This window comes from Hirundo rustica, chromosome 6 (assembly GCF_015227805.2).
Source record: "Hirundo rustica isolate bHirRus1 chromosome 6, bHirRus1.pri.v3, whole genome shotgun sequence".
NCBI classification, from domain to species: Eukaryota; Metazoa; Chordata; class Aves; order Passeriformes; family Hirundinidae; genus Hirundo; species Hirundo rustica.
The window spans coordinates 45,420,843-45,441,836 of NC_053455.1; the positions used below are offsets into that span (position 1 = coordinate 45,420,843).

A 20,994-nucleotide genomic window follows, 5' to 3' on the forward strand; every position below is an offset into this window, starting at 1 on the left:
CTTGTGGCTGCTTAGAATTGTTTCCAGTAAAACATTTTTTCCAACTTTTCTTTGGCATGCAGCAGGCACTTCAAATGCCCGAAGTGAGGTATTTTAGCAGCCTGCAGTGGTGACTTCTGTCACAGGTCTTGCTCAGTGCTGGTTAAATGTCTTCTGTGTGACTAAGGTACAAAAGCTTATACCACCATCAGTGGAAAATATAAAGCCTTTTTTATTATGAAACTGTAATGATGAATCAATAACGATGAAAAAACGGAAGCAGCCTGGCTCTGACATTATGTGGAATTTGCCTTCTCTGCAAACTAGAAGAAATTGCACAGGTGCTGTGGAGCAGATCTTCAGCAGCATCTCAGGGAGCACAGTAGGGGCATTGTAGGTGATCTGTTCCATCCCATTTACCAGCCTCTTCTGCCCCTGCCCATAGATGTTGTCTTCAGTTTGTTGGCTGTTGAGGAGGCTTTACTGGATGAACAGCTGTGGTTTGGGGCTCATCATCTTGCCTTTTACTTTGGCTTCTTTCTGTGATTTTGGAGAAGTCCCTTGACAGCCTCATGCCATGTACCTCTGCTGTGATGCCAGGGCAAGACAGGAGTGTGTTCAGGGCAGGGATCTAACACCCTCCTGATTCTCATGAGATTACTTTGGCATCTTTCCTTTTCACCAGCCAGCTCTTATTAATGTCACTAATTACTATTCTCTCTAATGCTTACAGGATTTGCCAGTTCCTGTATGCGGATGGGAATCGTGTTCTGGCTCCTTTTCAGTGCTATAGGAGAAGCTGATGCTCTGAAGAGGTATGTTTGTCATGTTCCTAGTGAGGGGAAGAGGGGCTGAGCATGGCCAGGGGTGAAATGTCTACAGGGTTTGCCTGATGGGTGTGGAATGGATCCTGTACTGCAGACTGCTCTGCAGTGAATAGTTATTTTTTCCATCCAGAGGTTTTATGAAAACACCCAGGCAGAAGATAAGGTTTGCATTTAGCCTTGCTGAGAGCCCTCTGAGGAGAAGGCTGGAAAACAGCATTGCTGCAGAGCAGCTCCTGGGAGGCCACGCTCCTTGCTCACACCGGCGCTGCCTTTTCCTTCCCGGAGCACCAGCTGGGGAATCCCGGCCCAGCTCGCGCTGCTGCGCCCTCCTGCTCAGCTGACCTTGGGCAGCTCCCCCGTGGCGCGCGTCCGCCTGCGTCCCGAGAGGGCTGGGAGGGAACTGTGTGCATGTGGGTATCCAACCAGGAACAAATCTGCTGTTGTTCTCTTCATGTATGGCAAGAACAGCCTGTAGCAGCTTATTCCTCCCTGGATAATTACTGCGCTGCTCTGCCACTGATTGCTCTCAGGAGCAGTGGAGTAGTACCTCCCCTGCACTGCCCTGTCCATCCTTTTTCCTGAGTTATTGGGTTTGTTATTGCTCTAAGGCATCAGTGCTCAAATGAAAAATCTAATCTGTGCTCCTTGCAACTGTTTGACATTCTAAGTGCATTGCTTATGTCGGTTGAAGTCCCTGACATGCCAAACATGCTTTCAGTGACGCCCCTTGCTATGCTACCAGCAGATCTGCTTGCATCTAGATTTCAGTTTCTGGATTACTTTGAGGAGGGGGAAGTATAGGGCTGGGTTGCAGTCTACAATTGTATTATCTGGAATTGTGTTCCCAGCTGCTCAGAGGTGTGTGTGCAACTGGAATTGGAGTGGAATATTTTGCCATCTGTGGTTCCTTGGGGGAGGTCTGAAAAGGGAGTGGATGATCCTGCTGTGGGAGTGTTAATGGACAAGGAGGGTTGGCCTGGCACGCTGAGCTCGAACCTTCAGCTTGCCCTAGGTGCAAAAGAAGCTCCTTCTGCAAACATCCATCCCTCATGGATCTCATCAAAATGGTGTTGCCTTGCATTTAGCTTGCCTGAATGGCCCATTTGATTGTATAAGGATATAACCATAACTTGCTACATAAAGCTTTCTTGATCCCTGAAAAAGTGAAATGGATTCATTATGGAAAGAGATCTTTCTTGAAAACCTGGTTGATCCAGGACTGTCTGGGCGGTGCTGCAGACGTGCTGGAGGAGTAGGAGTCAGGGTGGAGCTGTTTCCACCTAATTCTCCTGTATTTCCCGGGTTTTATCACAGCATGTGGGCTAACGTGCCCTCCACTTCGGAGCTGAGAGCAGAACTGGTTGGTTGAGCACTGCCTGTGCTTCTCATGCCGGCCTTCTCCTTATGCTTTCCTTTTCTTCAATTAACTTTCAGCTGTAAAAGGCTTCTTCTTAAACAGAAAACCGCAATAAGGGGAACAACAAAGGTAGGAGTGCCTCCATTTGCTAGCAAGCTGTTGCAGGTGTGTCTGAGTCGGGGGAGCCAGCACTTAGTCAGTGTCCCAGACTCCTGGTGACTCAGGTGGCAAAAATCCCAGGTCATTCCCTTCTCATGCCTGAATTGCAGCAAGTTTCCTGTAACAAACTCTTGCCTTCTGCAGTGACTATGCAGGGAATGCCATCCTCTGCCTCCCATGGGTTATGGCCAACTTGCTTCACTGGGGATACAGGCAAGTGGTGGTGGTGGTGCTTATCTTCCTGCCACTACGGGTTGAAAGTTGATTTATCTCAGCACCCTCAACCTTACCTCTCTCCTTTCCCCCCTGCCCTTGTTTTTTGTTAAGATGGGATAAGTCGCAGGAGTTCCAGCTGTCTATTGAGCTTGAGGAGATTCTTGTGCAAATCCGGAGGCTGTGTTCTGTTGGCAGATCTGCTTGCGTGCATTATCCACTACTTCATTGTAGTGGAAGGAGATCTATTTTCTGAAACGTGGTTTATTTTTAGTCAAGACTTTCCCTGTCTAACTGGCAAAAGTTCAGCATTTGCAGAAGGATTTGCAGAAGTAATTTTGCCAAATCCTTGGACTGGGGGAAGGGAGAGGAAATGTTATATTAGCTAGCAAAAAAGCTAAATGCTGACTTGAAAAACAACGTAGGACACTGTTGTGAGAGCATAAGGGTTGAGTAGTGCAAGCTGAGAACAGCATTGTGTTGCTGCAGTGGAGCTAACTCAGTCTCAGTTGCTCTTGCTTTTCCTTTTGACGGCTGCCACAGAAGTTAAGCAGAGTGGGTGGGAAATGCTGCTCAGGGGCAGGTGGTCAATGAGCCAGCCTTTTGGCCTGACCCTGAGCCGTGAATTATCAGTCACCTTAAACTGCAGCATCCATGGGAAAATTTCTGTCCTTGCAGTGCCTTGCACTGTCCTGTTGCACCCATTTTTGGGGCTACTGGAGGCTCATCTAGGATTGAGCTTTTGGATGATGTGGAATGTGTCATGCCCATGTTTGAGTACCCTTGTCAGATACCCTGAAATGATTAGGGTGGCACATGGGATGTCCTGGGGCAGTGCTGCAGCTGTCTTCTCCTCTCTTTTGCAGCTGCTGCTTCAGGGACAAACTGTCTGCACATGCCTCATTGCTTTCACCAACTGCTTCTAACCACTCTGGGTCTTGTACTGGTTTCTCATGTGAGCAGCAACCTTTCAGGGGTGCAGGGATGTTTTCTTCTTGGTCTTGCATCTCCTCAGACGTTTCCACCGCTGCTTTTACAGAGTCATCTTTGTTACCATTAGCTGGTAGTGCTGCACATAGCAGATGTCTGAGAATGACACCAGAGAGTAGATGACTGTGTTCAAAGCCCTTGGTGCTTACTCTGACAAAATGAGAGTTGTTTCTACATGTGGGCATGCAAATGATTTGTTTCCTGCTGCAGCTTAACTCCAGCAGTTTGCTTTATCTTTCATTTTCTCCCTGCCCTGACTCCCCCAAGAGACAATTGCACAGCAACTTTGTCATGGTTCCACTAAAAAAACAAGGAGAAACCCTTCAACTCTTCAACTCCAATTTTTTTTCTGAATGTGTGGATATCAGAAAAAAGAGAGGAAGTAACACTAGGAATTTAGGTGTATTCTGCATTTGGTCCAAGTGGGTATATGTTGCCTGCAGATAACAGATCTGCATCTTTGTGAAAGGACTGGGGATGAAACAAAATTTTAAGTGCTGTTTCAGTCATTGGGGTAGAAGCACCGTGACAATCAAGGTAGGGGCACTCATCAACTGCCTGCCACAGTAATCTTCCTGAAGGAATTAATCTGATTTAACCTGATAAAAGAATTTATGCAGTGCGGGAAGTCTCTACCATTTCCTGCCAAGCTTCCTGAGAAGACTCGGAAAAAATAAGCGCCGAGGTGACACTCTTCTCTCTGTGGGGGAGGGGCTTATGTCTTCCCAAGGCCTGTTATTATTTTTCTGTTAAAAAACATCTGTATTAGCTGGCAATTCAGGATTGTTTTAACTATTCAATGTTCCCTAGTTCACTGGGGACTTCCTAGTTGCAAACCTATTTGCATATCTCCTGTCCATGTGGCATCCAGATGATCTTGTGTGCCCCAGTGCTGAGGCAGCAGTTGGCCCCATGCTTGCCATACACCTGGTGACCTGTGGATATAGAAACTTCGTATGTTTGAAGCTTTTCCTTAGGGAAAGTTTGTGGGTGGTTGGGTTTTGTGGTTTTTCTTTACATTGCTAGTTATTTCAGGGAAATTCCTATCTTATTTGTGCTTTCTTCCCAAAAGCAGTTCTCTTCTTCTCCGTCTCTCTCCCTCAGAGGCTGGAAGAGCACTGATGTGTTAGGAAAGCTAGTCTCTGCTTTAAATGGCCTTAAGCATGTCAATATTCAGCTCAATTTCCTCTTACAGTGGCTTGCTACAAAATGAGCAGGAATCTCAGGGCATCCTTGGGTCAGCTTTTTTTCTGATGCTCAGAAGGGTTTCATTCCAGACAAGTGAGTTTATGGAGGAGGAGATGTCCACCTTGAGTTTTGAGTACTCTGATAAGAAAATTTTTTTTCTATCAGTGAATTTTTGCTGGTTTTACTGATCTATGCTTAAAGTATGTGGGAATACGTTGTAATCTGCTGGCAAAGACGCTGAAAATCACTGTCCTGGGTTGGCCCAAAGGTGCGTGTAAACTGCTGATGTCTGAATCAATACCCTGTCTCCAGTGGTGTAACAGGAGATGATCTGGAAGGAGTTGGATGGAGGCTGAGCAGCCTAATTCAGCATTCCATCTGCTCCAGCTTGACCCTGTGCCTTGCAAATGTGCTGGGTTTTAAGTAGGCTGAGAGCTGAACTTGGCTGATAGCCTCCAGTCTCAGGTACTGGGGCAGGTGGGCAGCTGCCGTGTCTGTGGCTGAATGCTGGAACTCACGTCTGCATGGGAGGCTGCAGCAGTGGGAATTCTGGCACTCTCTGGGTTACCTGCAGCAAAGAACGGAGCTGACTTCACATGGCCATTTTTAAAACCTTTGTTTAGTGCAGGTGAGCACTTCTGTGGGCATTCCGCAGTTTGTGCTTACCCAGCCCTCCCAGCACAAGTGTGCCAGTGTCCCTCAGCTTGGTTTCACAAGCAGAGACCTCATGCAGCCCTCATGGAGGGTCAACATTCGGTGACTGCCTGAATTGCTGCTTATCCCCAAAGGTGCTTCTGCTCTGCTTTGCTCTGTAATTACTTGCCACACGTTGTGTCCTCCCCAGCAGTTCACTGCAGTTTTCAAAAGGGAAAATTAGGAACAGTGGACAGATGGACATCTCGGAGGACTGCCGGTAGTGGGCAGGGGGAGTGCTTTTAGCCCTGGTACTTGCTTGCAGCATAATCTCCAGGCAGATCCCACTGTGATTCTTGATGAAGTTTCCCTTTTCTTGGCTGGCTTATTGTAAAACCCTTTTCACTCCAAGTTTTGTTTGGAAAGAGCGACACCCACACAGATGGCTGTTCTTCAGTTGTCATTCATGTTGGGATTTTTTATGCTCCTTTTTGCATTACCCTCAGGTGAAATCCAGGCTTGCCAAAAAAGCATATCCCAGATTTAGAAAGAAACTAAGCAGTAAGAATGGTCTGCTGCTTCTTGCTAAGCTGGGAATGCAGTGGGCTATCTCATGTTTTATCGGTTCACAAGGGATTGTGTTACTTTTTCTTTTTGGCTGAGTTTCCATGTAGTTCACTTGTTTGTTTTCCTCAGAGAAAAGGTACAGCTTTCGTTAAGGGTGTTTTTGGCTATGTTTTGCTCCTTCCTTGAGACTGTCTGAGTGGCTCCACTTTTTCCAGACAAGTGCCAATGCTCTGCCTTGAAGTCCTGCTGGTCTCATCTGATAAGAGTCAGGGTGTTTTTTCTTCCTAAGTAGCTCTCAGAATTGCTGGATTGATAAATAATAAGTGTTTTTAGTTCTTTGAGATATTGTGCAGAGGGGAAGGGGAGGAGAACAATAACATTGCTGGAAAACATGGGTTTGGTATGCTGGTGATTTATGAAACTGTAGTTACAGCCTCTTGCTTGAACCCTTGCTGAGTTCCAGGATGCTGTGGATGGCACAGTCCACAAAACCTGAGTGGTCTTGCATTGCTCCTGGCCTTTTAGCTGTAGAGAAGATGCAGAGTTAAGTCACAGCTGGCCATTGTGCAGCTGTGGTTGGACTTCACTCTCTAAGTGCCCTGGAGAGGATGCTGCAGGGTCCCACACCAAGAAGATGAGGCTGAGAAAAAAGGTGAAAATGGCAACCTGAAATGGCAAAGGTTTTTGGTAGGTTCCTAGAATTGTTGCTTGCTGTTCGTTTCCTCCTTTATTTATCTAGCCCTGCAAAATTGCTGTGGCAGGGCTGATGGGAGGCTGGAAAGATGCCAGTACAAGGAGGTGTCTTGTGCTTCCTTCCAAGTGTATTAACTCATTCCTGAAATATGTGTTTTGTCTAAAAAAATATAATTTCTAGGGTAGCTGTTTTTGGGGCCCCAGTGGTCATGCTTTGAGTGGAAATGAGACTGTCAAAGGGTTCTTCAGGAGGGCAGGGCCAGGCACATGCACAGCCCTTGATAGTGCTGACAGTGCTGCCATCAGCCCCAGGTGTTTCCAGACCTCCGTGTTGCATGGTGAGGAGCACACCAAGGAGAAGCATAGTCCCTCAGGGATTTAGCAGCTTGCATCTATATCAAAGAGGATTTTTTAAAAGGGATTGACAATCAATCCTCCACTCTTTGTTTTTGGCCCTGGCAATGGTGCCCGCAGCCCAGGTATGGTGGCTGGGCTTGTCCCACATCTAGGTGGAAGCTGTGGGAGCATTGGACTCAGGAGGTTCAGGGGGTGGAACCCTGCATGGTATGAGTGCCAGAAGCTGCCAAAACCCCTGGTACCAGTTTTCTACTAATTGCAGTCCTGGATTAAACTGAGTAAATACCTGTCTTATGGGAACCATGATAAATGGCTCGACCATGGTGATTTTCTTTTTGGTCTTTATTTCCTAATATACAGTTGCTGTAATTTTTCTGTGTTACTTTTATCATTCCTGATTTGTGAAAGTATGTTTTCATTTTTTTATTCTTTTCCTGAGGGTTTTGGGCAGTGTTTTCCAAAGCTATTGTGGTGGGTATTTCCCCTTCTCTCTCAGAAGCAGCTTTCATTCTGGAATGAATAGCTCATCATTGTTCACATTGTATTCCACTTTTATGGGCTTTTTTTCCCCTTCTGACTTTGACAAAAGGGGAAAGCAGTCCCCTAAATACTTCTGGAGTGTTTTGGGTCACTTTGCAGAAAATATTTCTTTCCTGTTATAGAAGGCCTTATATTCAAAGCTCTAGGCAGGAAAGCTGTTTGCAGCACTCACACTGGAGTTTCTGAAAGGTTCTTGTGTAGCTTTTGTTTGGTTTTGGCCAGTTGCAGTTAAGATTGTGCTGAATTCACCTTTGAGCAGATCTTCATAACCTTGTCGGAGTTAACTTTTGTTGAAACGTTTCTAGTGACATAACCCGCTACTACCAGTTTCTACAGAGCATCCCGCATGTTAAACATGTTCCACTCTTCCAGACCAATTTTCAACCTCCCCCAATTCCCTGCAGAAATAACAGGTTATTAATAGGATCTTTATGCATATGTGTTTACCAGACTTGACATAGCTTTGCACCAAAGTGTCTCTTTACCTACATTGCACTCTGAAGCTGAACCCTGTGGTCAGCATGGAATACATCTGCAAACCTCCCTTGGTTTGTTCAGAGCACGATGATCTGGCTGTGCCAACACTTAAATTTGCTTCCGTAATTTAAAATTAGTTGCAATAAAGAATTTATCCACTCAGGTTCTTATAGAACTAAATATTATTTATTTGAGATGGGGGTTGATTTGCATTTTTGGGTTTTCCCCCTTCCAGTGCAACAGCAGTGAACAGCTTTGGGTGGCATTTTTCCAGGTATATGGTACTTGTAGCAATAGCAGTGATGTTTCCTAGGATGTGTCTGACTTCTTCCCCTCTCTTCTAATAATTGTCTGTCTTGTTGAGTGGGCACAAGGTCTCCTGACCTGTCAGGTCCTGGGAGCCTGCTGATCCAGCAGTGAGAGGGCTGTGGTGAGCCAGCTGCTCAGGGACAGGATGTGAGGCGCCAACCACAGCAAGTCACTACGATCTTCTCAGCTGCCACTTGTTACCGTGACCTTGCAGCGTTTGCAGTGTGTGTGATCTGATGCTCAGGAGATAGGTTTTGAGTGGTAACTGTCTGAACTTGCAATCCCAGTACCTGTTGCAGCTGTCCAGCCAAGTTGGATATGCTCTGATAAACAATGTGCTCTGTTGGCTATAGTTCTCCTTAAGATAGGGGTGGGGGAAAGAGGGTGGAAGGAGAGAATGGGGCACACAGAGAGATTAATGACTTCTTCTCAAGTCCTTGTTCTCTTTCATCCTTTGTATGACAACAGAATTTTGTAATAAAATCCACATGGGAGAAACCAGTGGTGTGTTTTCTAGTCAAAACAGCCTCCGTGTCGTCTGACTATTCGAATGGCAATAGAGAAGTGTTTGGATTAAGAGACTAGAGGCTGAATGCATGTTGAAGGAATTAGTTTCTCTCCTTTAATGATGTAATGATGATGCTGCTAGAAAAACCGCAAAAGAAGAACGTTTCTCAGAGCATCTCTTCAGAGTTCGTGTGTATAAACTGCAAACTCAAGTCCTTTTAATGTGAGTTAAAACCCTTGGGTTTTTTCGAGAGATGCTTTTTCTTGGTTGGGTTTTGTGGTGGGACAGCAATATGTGCGGTGGGTTAGCCCCAGAGCAGAAGAGCTTGTCCTCTTTTTCAGCCCTTGTTCTCCTTTCAAGTCATGCCACACTGTATCAGCCTCTCTGAGGAGTTTGGGAGACGGGTGTAGAGGGATAGTAATTATTTATCTTCAAAACAGTGTTGAAGTATGCAGTACAAAAAAGACCACTTTCTCCACAACTGTTTGCTTATATTGACCTGGAGTAATACTCCAAGCATGACTTTTATTTCCATAGGAAAAGATGCTCTTTCTTTCCTTCTTTAATCTAGTTTCCCTTTTGGTTGTTTGAAGCAGCTGTTCTTTTGGCTGTTTTCAGATATTAGCCAAAAATACTCATGTTCAGCCTTCAGAAGGCTTTACATGTAGGTTAAATGAATGGGTAATTTACTAAAGGACCTAACCCTGGCACTGCAGCATCAGGTGTAGCCATCATTACTTAAAAATCCCTAAGGTGTAATAAGAACTTGATGATGCCCCTCCTTGAAAAATCTGCTTCAAATTAGAGGTCAACTGAAAAAATGTAATTTTCAGGAGGACTCATATTTGACACTTTGAATATTATTTCTGAGTGAAAATGCTGTTTCCTTTTCCTTCTGCCACCAAAAGGGAGATCCACTTCAGGCATCCAAGGCGAGCGGACGAGTAGATATCTCCGTGCTGCAGTAGTTTCTCTCTTTGACTCTTTTTGTCTGGTGTACTAAAATCCCTCCAGATATGCATGGTTGTGTTTAAATTAGTTTATCTTCTACTTTAACTAGAAAGCTCTTTTGAACATTTTTTACTGTTAGTGTTGAGAGAGAACATTTTTGTAAGTAGCCTGATACCAAGGCTGGTTTTTTACCCACGGTGTTAATTGTGGGGGAAAAAAATGAAAAAGGGAAAAAAAAAAATCTATGCTTGAGCTTTCCTAGCCTTGAAGGTTTGGCAGGCATGTTTTGAAAGAGGCTCCTGCTTTCCTGATGGAAACCCTCTGAATTAAACTTTCTTTGAGTCAAGGGATTTTGTATGTCTGTCTATGTATGGAAAAGCCTGCGAGCGTACTCGTCTCTCGGCGTCTGTGGAAAAACCAGCTGCTGTGTCTGCTTGTGAGTGTTTGTCCTGGGGATCTGCCCAAAAAGCTGTTTTTTCCATTGCTCAAGCAGAATATCAGGCTTGGCACACTTTGTCATGCAAAGTGATACAGATAGGGTTGGCAGTTGGCACACCTTTTAAAGAGCCTGTTATTATGATCTTGCCATAACTCATTAATTATGCTGTTGAGGTAATGATAGTGGTATATTAGTCTAGCTAAAACAACTCCTATACAAACCAAAGTTCAGTTCTGTCCTTCCAGTTTGGCATGCTGCAAAGGTACAAGGCAGTTCTGTTCTGTATTGGTATCTGTGACAAAATAATCCCCTGCTGTTCCTAACCAGGTTGCAAAAGCTGCAAAGATGATGTCTGGGAAAACAGACTAAGTGTTAATAATTTAGCAGCTAGATCATAGAATCAGAGCAGTTTGTTTTGGAAGAGACCTTAAAGATCATCTCATTCAACTCCCCTGCATAAGCAGGAACACCTTCCACTAGACCAAGTGTAAGATGCCTGTAATGCTTTCTTAATAGTTGCAGTTGTACGCATGAAAATATGATTCATGTATCAATAAGAACACCCTGCAAAGGGTATACAGTGTGAATTTTTACCTATGTAAAACCTCACTTGTAGATGTAACTGTTCATATTTATACCTAGCTATGAATATATCTAATGAAGGATTAGCTATTGGACTGCACTTGAAAAGTCACAGTTGTTGTGCTTACTGAGAACTCTATAAACTGCATTGATCTGTAAATTGGGCAATCACCTCCTTTTTTTGTGGAAATGTGACCCTAACAAAGAGAAGTCTTTAGATTGATTTCAGCGACATATTTTTCTCCTTCCAAATCTAGAATTTCAATTTATGAAAGTAGCAGGGGATCAGAGGCTTATTGTACGTTCTTGAGAGGATTTTTGGGATGTGCTTTGCAGCAAAGAGGCAAGGAGCTGTCAGCTTTCCCCATTTGCTGAGCTTGTCCCTTGGTGTGCTCTTGCCTACAGAGCAGATGCTGGAGGGCACCAGCTCCGTGCAAGCTCTGCACTAAAATGCTCTGCTGGTCTGAGGTAAGTGTATTTGCTGTGTCTCTTTCCTGGGGGCTGAGCTGTTCTTCCCTGGAAATGAAGAGGAAAAAAATCAGCTGTATTAGCAGATCAAAAAAGAGCAATCTGCCATGCCTGAAGCTGGGCTTTTTGTTAAGAGCAGCTCAAATAAGAGAAGCGAGCAAACCTCTGAACAAAACAGAAACCAAAACTAACAAAGGAAGCATCTGCTATTCAGATGAACTGATATAGGTGAGGGAGGAAAAAACAAGTCATCAGTGACTTCCAAAGGCTTGCTGCTTTGGCCAGGAATCTGCAGCTTGGAGATGGCAGGCACTTTTAGAGCGTGATGGTGATGCAAATGGTTCTGTGGTGCTATCCTAGGCAAAAGCAGGCTGGGTGATGAGAAGTGACCGATGATGCTGAGCTAGGATGCAGGAAGGCCAGGACTCTGGTCTTGCCCTGTTTAGAAGGGTTGAGATGTGCCTCTCCAGGGCCGCTCCGGTTCTGTTCACTGTTTCTGGTGCAATGAGAGGTATTGTGGGAATGAAGGAAGGAAACTTGTCCCAGCATTGGCCTCTAGTTTCACTTTGCATAGTAAGCATTGTGGCACCAGTTTGTGGCAGTGCTGAGAGACTTGTTTGGCCACTCTGAATGAGCATCTCTCCATGGCAACAGGAGAGGAGCCCTGGTCCACAGGGCACTTCAGGCTGAGGTGGGTTGGTTCATTTGAAAGTCTGGCATAAGGCAGCGATGCTTAGGTTACTGTTTTTATTGCCATAGCATTGTATGCTGGCTTAAGGATGCATCCCTGCAAGCACATGAGCAGGACTGCCAGAAGCCCAACTCTTCGAGGTGAGAGACGAAAGAAGAGAAAGGATTGTTTTAGCTGGATGCCAAATACAAAGAGGAAGTATAATGTGCCCACAGGCTGCATTGTCGGCACATAAACCTAGTGAACAGGAGGAAGGACAGACTGCTTGTACTGGCACTGCTGTCAGCTCTCATTTTTTCACAGCTGGGGGACCATGAATGCAAAAACCCCATTGATGGGATGTCCTGGTTTTAACCTTCTCAGCTGAGGGATTTGTCGGTCCCAGAGCATAACATGTTTCTGTGTGCACCTTTCCACAAGCAATGGCTTTTACCCCCTTAGCTGAGTGGTCCCTGCCAGCCCCAGAGCTGTTTAGTGCCATGTTGTTTATCTGCACCTCTCTGTGGAGCAAGAGATGACTGTCCCACAGTTTCTAATTGTGATCATCACTCTCATTATTGCTGTCTGCAATGTTCAGAGAGCTCAGTTTTTTATTTAACCAGCAACTGGTGAGAGAATCCTCATGAAATTTTGGTAATTTAACATTTTAGTTCCTTAAAATTCTTGGTTTCTTCTAGTCAGAAATGAGTAACCTGGTGTGAGAGTACCTCAGTCCTCTTAGTGTATGTGAGCACTTGAAGCAGATGCCTAGGATGGGAAGCACAGGAGGAGCACAAAGAATCAGAAGCATTTTGTCAGCCTGGTAGGAAAGTAGCTACAGCAGTGAGCAAATGCTTCCTTTTATGTGCACATGCAGTGTCTGACATCCAGGCAGAGTGCTTACAAGATGCTCTGGCTTGGAGGACAAGTTGAGTGATCTCCATAAAGTCCGTATCATTTCTTCTCTCAAAGCAGAAGTGGCTAAAAAACCTTCAGAAGAAGAGGCCTGTCTGATTTTGTTGTTGTTAGTTTGTTCTGGAGCATTGGTTGCCACAAGGAGAAGGATCTCTGCTCCGTGTTACTGGTTTTGGATCTGCTCCTGGTTCAAGGAGATATAGGTGTCCTCTGTGTGAGCCATTAACCTGTTTCCTGGACCTTGAGTTCATGCGTCTTCTGACAGACAGAGCAGCCTTTGAGTCGAGTGGATCAGCTTCCTCCCTGCCGTGAATGTTTCCACTGTTAATGAAAGATATTTTTGTTTTGGAGGCAAAACACACCCAAAGACACCCTCTCAGGTTTTTTTGTGCCAGGTTTTGACTAAGGTACTTAGTGAGACAGAGGAACAGCTTGAAAACAGTGCCTCAGTCCTTCAGCTGCCTGAGAAGTGCAAGAGTAAAGTGGCTTAAATTAAGCTCCTTTGGTTCAGCAGTGTCCACAGCACCGCCTTCCTGTTTTTTGTGAGTGCAGTGATTGTCATGGCCTTCCAGCATCAGCTATCAATTAATGGCTTTGGGAGGGTTTGATGTGCATGAGAAAGCTGTGGTGTAGAGAGGTGATCTTGCTGTATCTTCCTGGAAGTTTGTCATGTCTGGTGGTACAAGAGGTTTGTAAACACAATCTGCTTGTTGCACCATCAGATAGCAGTGGTCTGTGTGGCAGGGATGTCCATGCAGATGGAGATGCCTCTTGCCCTCAGATTTCCTTTATAAAGTTTGTGGCCCAATTATCATGAGTGTGTGTCTTTTCTAGTGGGCTGATGGTTGTAGATGCTGGATAAATTTTGTGCCACGCATTGGGGATCTCCGTCCTGGAGTTTGAGCTGCCTTTTGGTAGATGAAGGATTGCACTTGTTCTTGTCTCTTTGAACACTTGCAGCTTCTGTTTCAGAGTATCACGATGTGGAGAAGACAGGACATGCTGTGTCTCACTGCTTGGGGCTCTGCACCAGGGAAAACATTTCTCCTCTGAATCCTCTGTCCAGGAAAGATGTTCTCCGCATGAACAATTGGAAGTATCTGTGATCTCCTCTTGTTCTGCTTGTATTTCAGAGCCCTGTCAGAGGCAGTCTCTTAAGATGCCTGGTCAAAGGGTTTAAATGCTGGAGCCCAAACCTCTCCCAGCTTTTCTGTAATGCCTATGTGTGGTAGCTTAAGAGTGGAATACCTGCCACACTGACTCCAGCCAAGGTCCAGATTGGCCACTGCCCTGGTGACAACCAGAGCGGATCCTCAGGGAAGGAGGAGTCTCAAGGTTTAACAGCTGCACCAGTGTTGTCCTCCTGCAGTTTCCATGGTACTTTGCAGATACTTTCTATAACTCGCTCTGAGTAGCAGAACATGCCACAACACAATTGTGGGTCACTTGGAAGAGGCATTTTCTCCTTCTGGTTAACTTTTTTTTATCTGCTGTCTCATGGTCTTTCAATGTGAAGACTTGGTCTTTGCTCTTAATATGGTTTGCATGACACCAGTGTGTCCTGCAGGTTGTTTTCTTTCTTGCCTCAGTACGTAGGTACCTTTTTTTGTGGTGCCCACAGCTTAATATTTCATGATGATCCACTCTCTGCTTTGACTGTGCTGTTCTGGAGTCTGAATTCAGGCAAATGCTTTGTGGATGCTTTGAAAGGGGTTAGAACTGACCTGTAATTGAAGAGAAAATAGAGTAATGGCAAACCTAGTTGCAAAAGCATTCTGTGCTTCTAGCTGGAAGAGTTGTTGAACATACCGAAGAGAAGGAATTTAGAAACGTGCCCACATGACCCCAGATCTATTACTCAGCAGGCATTTTTGTTGCACATCTTGCATTTATTTTCTTGCTAAAACTTTAGGCAATTTATCAGTGTTGCCATCCTGTAACTGGACACCCCTTTGCACTGTCTGCCTCTCCAGCCAAAAATGAAGTGAGTGATGTTAGCTAACAGCATGATCTCAGCAATTCATTTAGACAAAGAGAGAAGTTGGCTGCTCTCTCCATTTATTCACTTAGTTTAAAGTACTGAAAGCTACAAATGAACTAGTTTCAATTTTCCGAATGCTGTGATAAGAAAATAACCAGCCCCATTTCCTAAAATTTTCCAGAGCTGATGTCCATACACATAGAAAAAGCCAAATATCCAAAGCCCAACTCACAGGCTCCTGTACAAGAGCACCACTGCTTGAGATGGCTTGATGGAAATAATGTTGCATCCAGCAAATTGACCATCATGTTCCACAACAAATAGTACACTTAATAGCAGCTTAATTTCCTGTGTTGTCTGTAGGTTTTTCTGATCTCCCCTCAGCAAAGATTTATATTTCAATGTCTATGGACTTCTGCGTTGTGCATATTGCTTGGTATGGGCTTGGGTGACAATGGGAAAGCTTTGCCAGCTCTTGCTCCAGGTGAGGTGAGGAAGGGAGCAGGCCAGAAGCTAAGCCTACAGATTTCTACTTCTCTGCTAAGCCTTGTGTTTTCTCTGTGCTGGTCCATGTTGGAGAGTTGGAGATCCATCAACATTAGAGTAAAAAGTGTGTGGTAACTTGTTGTGGTGAAACTTTCCTGTGTGTCTTGGTTTCTCTTTCCAGTGGAATTTCCTCAAAACTCTCCATCTTCTGGTGCCTGTTCCTGTGGCAGATTGAGAAGAGCCTTTATCCATGGCAAGGGCTCCAAGCACTAAGATGACTAATTGACGAGTCTGAGCAGAGAAAATAGCTGCCTGCCTGATCAGACGCTGATGGCTTGGCAGGACGTTTCCTCTCTTCCGGCATTTTGGGTGGTCCCACAGTACCTGTTGTAGTTTCCTGTGAGACTTGTATTCGCTGTGCATGCAGGATTTGTTCTTTGCTTGTGACCAGAACATGCATAGTGTTTCTTTAGCAGTAACAGCAGCAGAACCAGGTTGCTGTCATCTCCTCCCCAAAAAGCATTTGGTTAATGTTTACTCTTATGCTAAAACAAAGCACTTCTCTGTCTTTTGCTCCAAATGCAAGTAGCTTTCTTTCATCTTTTGTGTTCCTGAAAAACCATGTGGCAACACTGCACCACAATTCCGCTGTTCGAGTTGTGCCTTCTCCTGAAGGGAGGAGCAGAGCCTGGACCAAAGGTGACAGACATTAAACAAGGTGACTTGCCACAGTGCAGATTGCATCAGTGATTCTGGGAGCTAAATTTCAGTGGGGCTTGGTGTGCCCAGGTGTCTTTCCACCATGAGATGAAACTTTGGCAGAGTCTGGCTTTGCAAAGTGAGTAAAATGTTTTTGGAGAACTTTCTCCTGCCCCTCTCCCTTCCTGCCGGAGCAGAGTTTGCAGAGTACCCGCCTTTGTCAATCTGAAGTCAAGGGGCTGCTGTCCCCCAGGGTGCAGGGGCTGGAGAAGCCTTGCGGCGGGTTGGGAGCAGGGAGCGTGTGTGGCTGTGTGAGCGTGCTGTGCCCACGTGGCAGAGAGTGTCTGTCAGGGCACGGATTTACAAACAGAGGAGTTCATTAGTTAGAGCAGCCGGATGGTGTGGCAGAAGGCCCGGGCTTGGGTAAGCTTTCAGATAGCTACTTGAAGGAGGATGCAATTGCTGAAACATTCATAAAATTGACTATGAGCAGAATTCCCAGTTGCTTCATGCTCAATGGAGACAAGGGAGTGCAGCCAGGAGCTGCTGTGCTCATCCCAGGAGAGATGGCAGGGAGCAGCAGGCTCCAGAATTAATTCTCTTCATTAATTCCCATAACAAATTTCCACCCTCAAAAGCCTAAATGAGCAGAGGCCTGCCAGAGCAATACCCCGAGTGATAGCGTTTCCTATTTTTTTCTCATCCTGTAAGTTTCATATGGAGGAGAATGCTCTTGGAGTCTCAAGAAAAGTAGCAACAAAGCAATGCTAAATATTGGCTGTAAAAAATGTACTTATTTGTGGTACTTATTGAAATGTGACAATGGGGACATCTCATACAAGCCTCTTGTTATTTTAGCTTTTACTCTTTGCCTCATGTATGAGTTGTAATACTTCTTAAAATATTATTCCCTTGTAGTTGAGAATAAGGGTCCAGTGGTTTAGCTTCCAAACACCTTCATTCTCTGCATGTCTCTCAAGGCAGCCAGGTGTGCTGTACCTGTTTTATGGCTCTAAGTCCCACACAATCTAGGCTGACCTATCTGGTTGAGAGCGTTTTCCCACACTATTGTCTTGCTTTCCTTTTTAAGTTTTCTCCTGTTTTTCTCCTGATAAGTAACAGTGGATGGTGTGAGGAGCAGAGTCGGGAATTCAAGGATAACTGCTGCACTTGTCCTCAGTTCACCCTCTCACGTCTCTCACCGCGACAGCCTGTGTTAGCAAGGATGACAGTGTGTTAGTCAGAAGGAATACATTTTTTGCTGTTTGAGGCATTGGCTAATCATTACACACCTCAGTTTCCCCATTTAAGAATGTGTCCTTTAAAACTGCCTGTTTTCTCCCAAGTTTGTATCTCTTTCAAACAGGCATGAATTTTGCTATAATTTTGCAGTGCTGTCGTGAGTCTGATGCTGCTTCCTCCAGAGAGGCTCCAAGAGCTTCTGTGCATCAGTTAGGGAATGGCCTCCATAACAGGACAGAACTTGAAAGGGGTTCTTTTTAGTTTTGTTTGGTTCTTTTTTTATTTTTTTTAAAAGTACTTTTGCAGATGTTGCGGTTAAAGGCTTCTATTTTTAAAACCCTGACTCTTGGAATGTGGCTCCATAACAGTACATAGTGGGATTTGGAAAAAGTCTGCTAAAATTGTGTACAAGGAATAGTGAATCAGATCATGTTAAAGTTGTTAGACTTTCTGGTGCTTATGCATGTCTTTTGGTTTTTTTTTTTAATGAGTGTTTTTCTTTTTAAAAATACAAATAATGGACCTTCCATTTTAGACAAATGTCTCTTTTTGAGGATGGTGGGGTTTTTCCTAGTAAATGGCTTTTTTAGTGGGAACTGCCTTGCTCTTTCCATCTGATCTCTGTGCCCACATCTCTGAATGTTTCCATTTCAGAAAAGGAGGAGGATTCTGGTTGCCAGCAGGCAAACTTCAAAAGCTGCCATGTAGGGAAGTTCACTTTTCTGAGGCATTTGGAATGAGTAAGAAATAAAACAACACCAAAACCCCTTAAACTTTTACTGCCATGCAAAAATAACAGAAAAACTTGCTTCTTGGTTCCTGTAGTCCTTGTCATGCTAAAGTACTGAAACTGAATAATCTTGTCATCCCCTAAAAAGAACCTGAGATATTTAGGAGCGGCCAATAGCTTTTAAAGAAAATAAGATGTTTTACGCGTTGAATGCTGCAGTTGTGCTGTCACACTCAACGACTTAAAGTGGGACTTTTGGGTGCTGTTTAAGTGCAGCACACAGGTAATGGCTCTCTTTCCCCACGTGCAGCGCTATTACTGGTGTTTGTCACACCACAGAGCCAAGTGTACCTGGTAGTCATGCTCACCCCGATCTCCAGCACCCAGCTCCAGCCATCCTGGTGGAGCTGAGTTTGGATTAGGTGAATTTTTTTTTTTTTCTTTAAAAGCCTCCTAAGAGCCTATTGAGAGGGAAGGGGAATGGCTTTTCTTTCCAAGAGCAGCTGAATGTGGTGCCCTAGTTACCGTGGTTTTTTAAATGGAGTACTTCAGAGGATGTACAAAAGCATCTTTAGTACTTGCAGTACAAGGAGAATGAAAGGGCCTAGAATTATGTCAGCAGTGTAGGCTTAAGTGAGTATCATTCATTTATTGTTAGGACATGACCCAATTTGGGTTGTATTTATGGAGCTGGAGGGGAGCATGGACCTGTTTCAGATTACTTTTGAGCTTTAAATGTACTTACAGGCTTTGTGTAGGAATTGCTTTGGCTCCTGCTGGGTAAACAGAGCCTTTTGGAGGGTGTTCCCCGTGCGGTGGAGCAGTGATGGATCCCGGCTTGTCTTGTGCTGCCAAAATGGGTTGATTCATACCACATCTCTCCACATGGCAATGTACTGGATAGGGAAAAAAAATGAGTCATCAGACAGAACTTGCCCAGCTGATTTTTATTTATTTTATTGCATTTTCCTGCAAGGATTTTAAAGCCTGCAGTTACTATAAAATTTGTCGACTGGTTCCAGCTAAGCAGATCTTCAGCTGAAGGCTGTGGCCCTGCAAAGGACTGGTGAAGGTAATAGGTCATGAAGTCTGTGCACATGGGATGCTTCTTTTGGTTGTATTTTTTTTCCCCCTGGTCCTTCCTATAAAGCAGTGGATGGTCTGCTTTAAACACCACCTGGCTCATGATCCATCGACTCCTTCTTTTTACCTGGCTGTGATGGCAATATCTGCATCTGCTTCTGGAAGTCTCCTACTGTCCTTTAAACAATTTTGGTACTGCTGAGAGGAGCATGCCATCTGTAGATCCTGTGAAGGATGTAATTTCTTGAATTATTTTTTTCTCCTGCCTAGGGTTCCTGTAGTCATTACATTAACAACCCTGATGATGCAAACTGCTTTGAGAAGAGTCCAGAGCAGAAGCTGCTGTACTTGAACCCATCTGCACATTTGAGAGGGGGAAGTGAGAAGCTGAGCGTGGAAAACTCATAAGGAACTGAAGTTTGGTAAAGCTGAGTTTTTTCAGCAAACACTACATGTAGTTCAGATGGGCCTTGTGTGGAGAGCAGTGGAAATCTGAGTTGCACAGTAAATTCATTAGCAGCATTCCCATTCATTTCAGTGGAGCCAGGGCTGCAATCTCCCGCTCACCAGTGCTTTAAGTCTCTTCTTCTTCCTCTGGAGAGGCACATCTGCCTCACATCCTCTGCAGCCTGTTTTTAAAGGGAGCCCTTTCCCCATGAAGAGGAGGAGAAATGCATTCATCCCTTCCTACAGCTGTGCCAGCAAGCCACAGTGTGGTCTACTCCAAAGTGGGGTGTGTTCCAGCTCTGGAGGTGTATGGCAGGAGGGTCACTGGACACCCTCTGGAGGAAGAGAGGGCTGCAGGCACTAGAGACTGAACTTGTTCCTTTGAAAATACCATCAGCTGCAAAGTCTGGATGCATCTGAGCACCAGTGCACCCACGTCCAGGCTGTGCCGGCACCGCTTGGCTTCTGCATTAAGGGCAGTTGTTGCTCTGTGAGAATCAGCATCCAAGGCTTTTAGGTTTACAGAGAACCTGTTGCCTGGGAAAGCCTTTTTGTTTGTGGGCCAAGGTACCAGAAGCATGTTAAATGCAGGTGTACTGCACAGCTGGAGGTGGGAGCGGCAGGTGGTCTCAGGGGGCAGGGTCCCTGGGGTCTGCCAGGACACCAAGGTCAGAGCAGCACCAAGTTGCCTGCAGCAACTGCAGAATTGAACGTGTAGGGACAAACTGGCATTTCCTCCTTTTCCTGGCTTTCTCAGGGGTACAGATGGCAGGTTTTGATAACTAAAGGCTTAGTACAGAGAGGTCTGTCTAGTGTGGGATATGTAAACCTCAGTTCAGGCTCGGATACATTCCTTTTCTGTCTGTAGGAGGTTTAGGCTGATTATTCTGTTATGTTCCTTTTTTCCTTCCTGTTTTGTTTTTTTTTCTTTTTTTTTTTTTTTTACTCCAATTCCATAGTATTGGTCCAAGTAAAGGATAATGAAAATTAAGTAACTTGGCCTGCCTCTTACGCAGCTACTGCTTTGTGTAGTTAGCAGTTTAATGAGAAATGAGGCAAGGCAGAGCTCATTTTGCCCTCAAAGCCAAAATGGTTGTGCAGAATTTAGGAGTAAGATGGGATAGTAATCGAATGTGATGTTCTGGTATTTAGGGCAAGATCACAGGAAAAGCATTGTATTCCTTTGAACAGGATGGAGCCTTTCACGTGATTTTTTTTCCCCTTTTTTTTTAAACTTTAATTCTGTAATCTTGATCTGTTATCTAAGAGCAGGAAGACGTCCTAAATTTGGAAACGTATTTCATCTGCTCGAGGGGCAAAAGATTCTGTTTTGGTCTATCTAGGGAGCCCTGTTGCCCCCCTGGTGTGGGGCATCTCTTTTGGTAAATGCTGGGGATTGCTGGGCCCTGGGGCACAACATTGCCCTCAGGGCAATGCACTGAGTGACCTTTAAACTTGCACTCTAGGGCTGGAGGGTTTTCATCTGTTGCTGTTGGCTCAACTC

At 44.9% G+C, this 20,994-nt stretch overlaps 1 protein-coding gene across 1 annotated transcript in view; it reads left to right on the forward strand.

Moving 5' to 3' along the window:
• The window catches only part of LOC120754216 (USP6 N-terminal-like protein), a 66,805-nt gene that overhangs the window by 3,919 nt on the left and 41,892 nt on the right, over positions 1-20,994 (forward strand). The window contains exons 2-4 of the mRNA XM_040067568.1: positions 713-794; positions 18,937-19,032; positions 19,314-19,465. The gene's annotated coding sequence lies outside the window, so the exon portion shown is untranslated. The remainder of the gene's footprint in view (positions 1-712; positions 795-18,936; positions 19,033-19,313; positions 19,466-20,994) is intronic.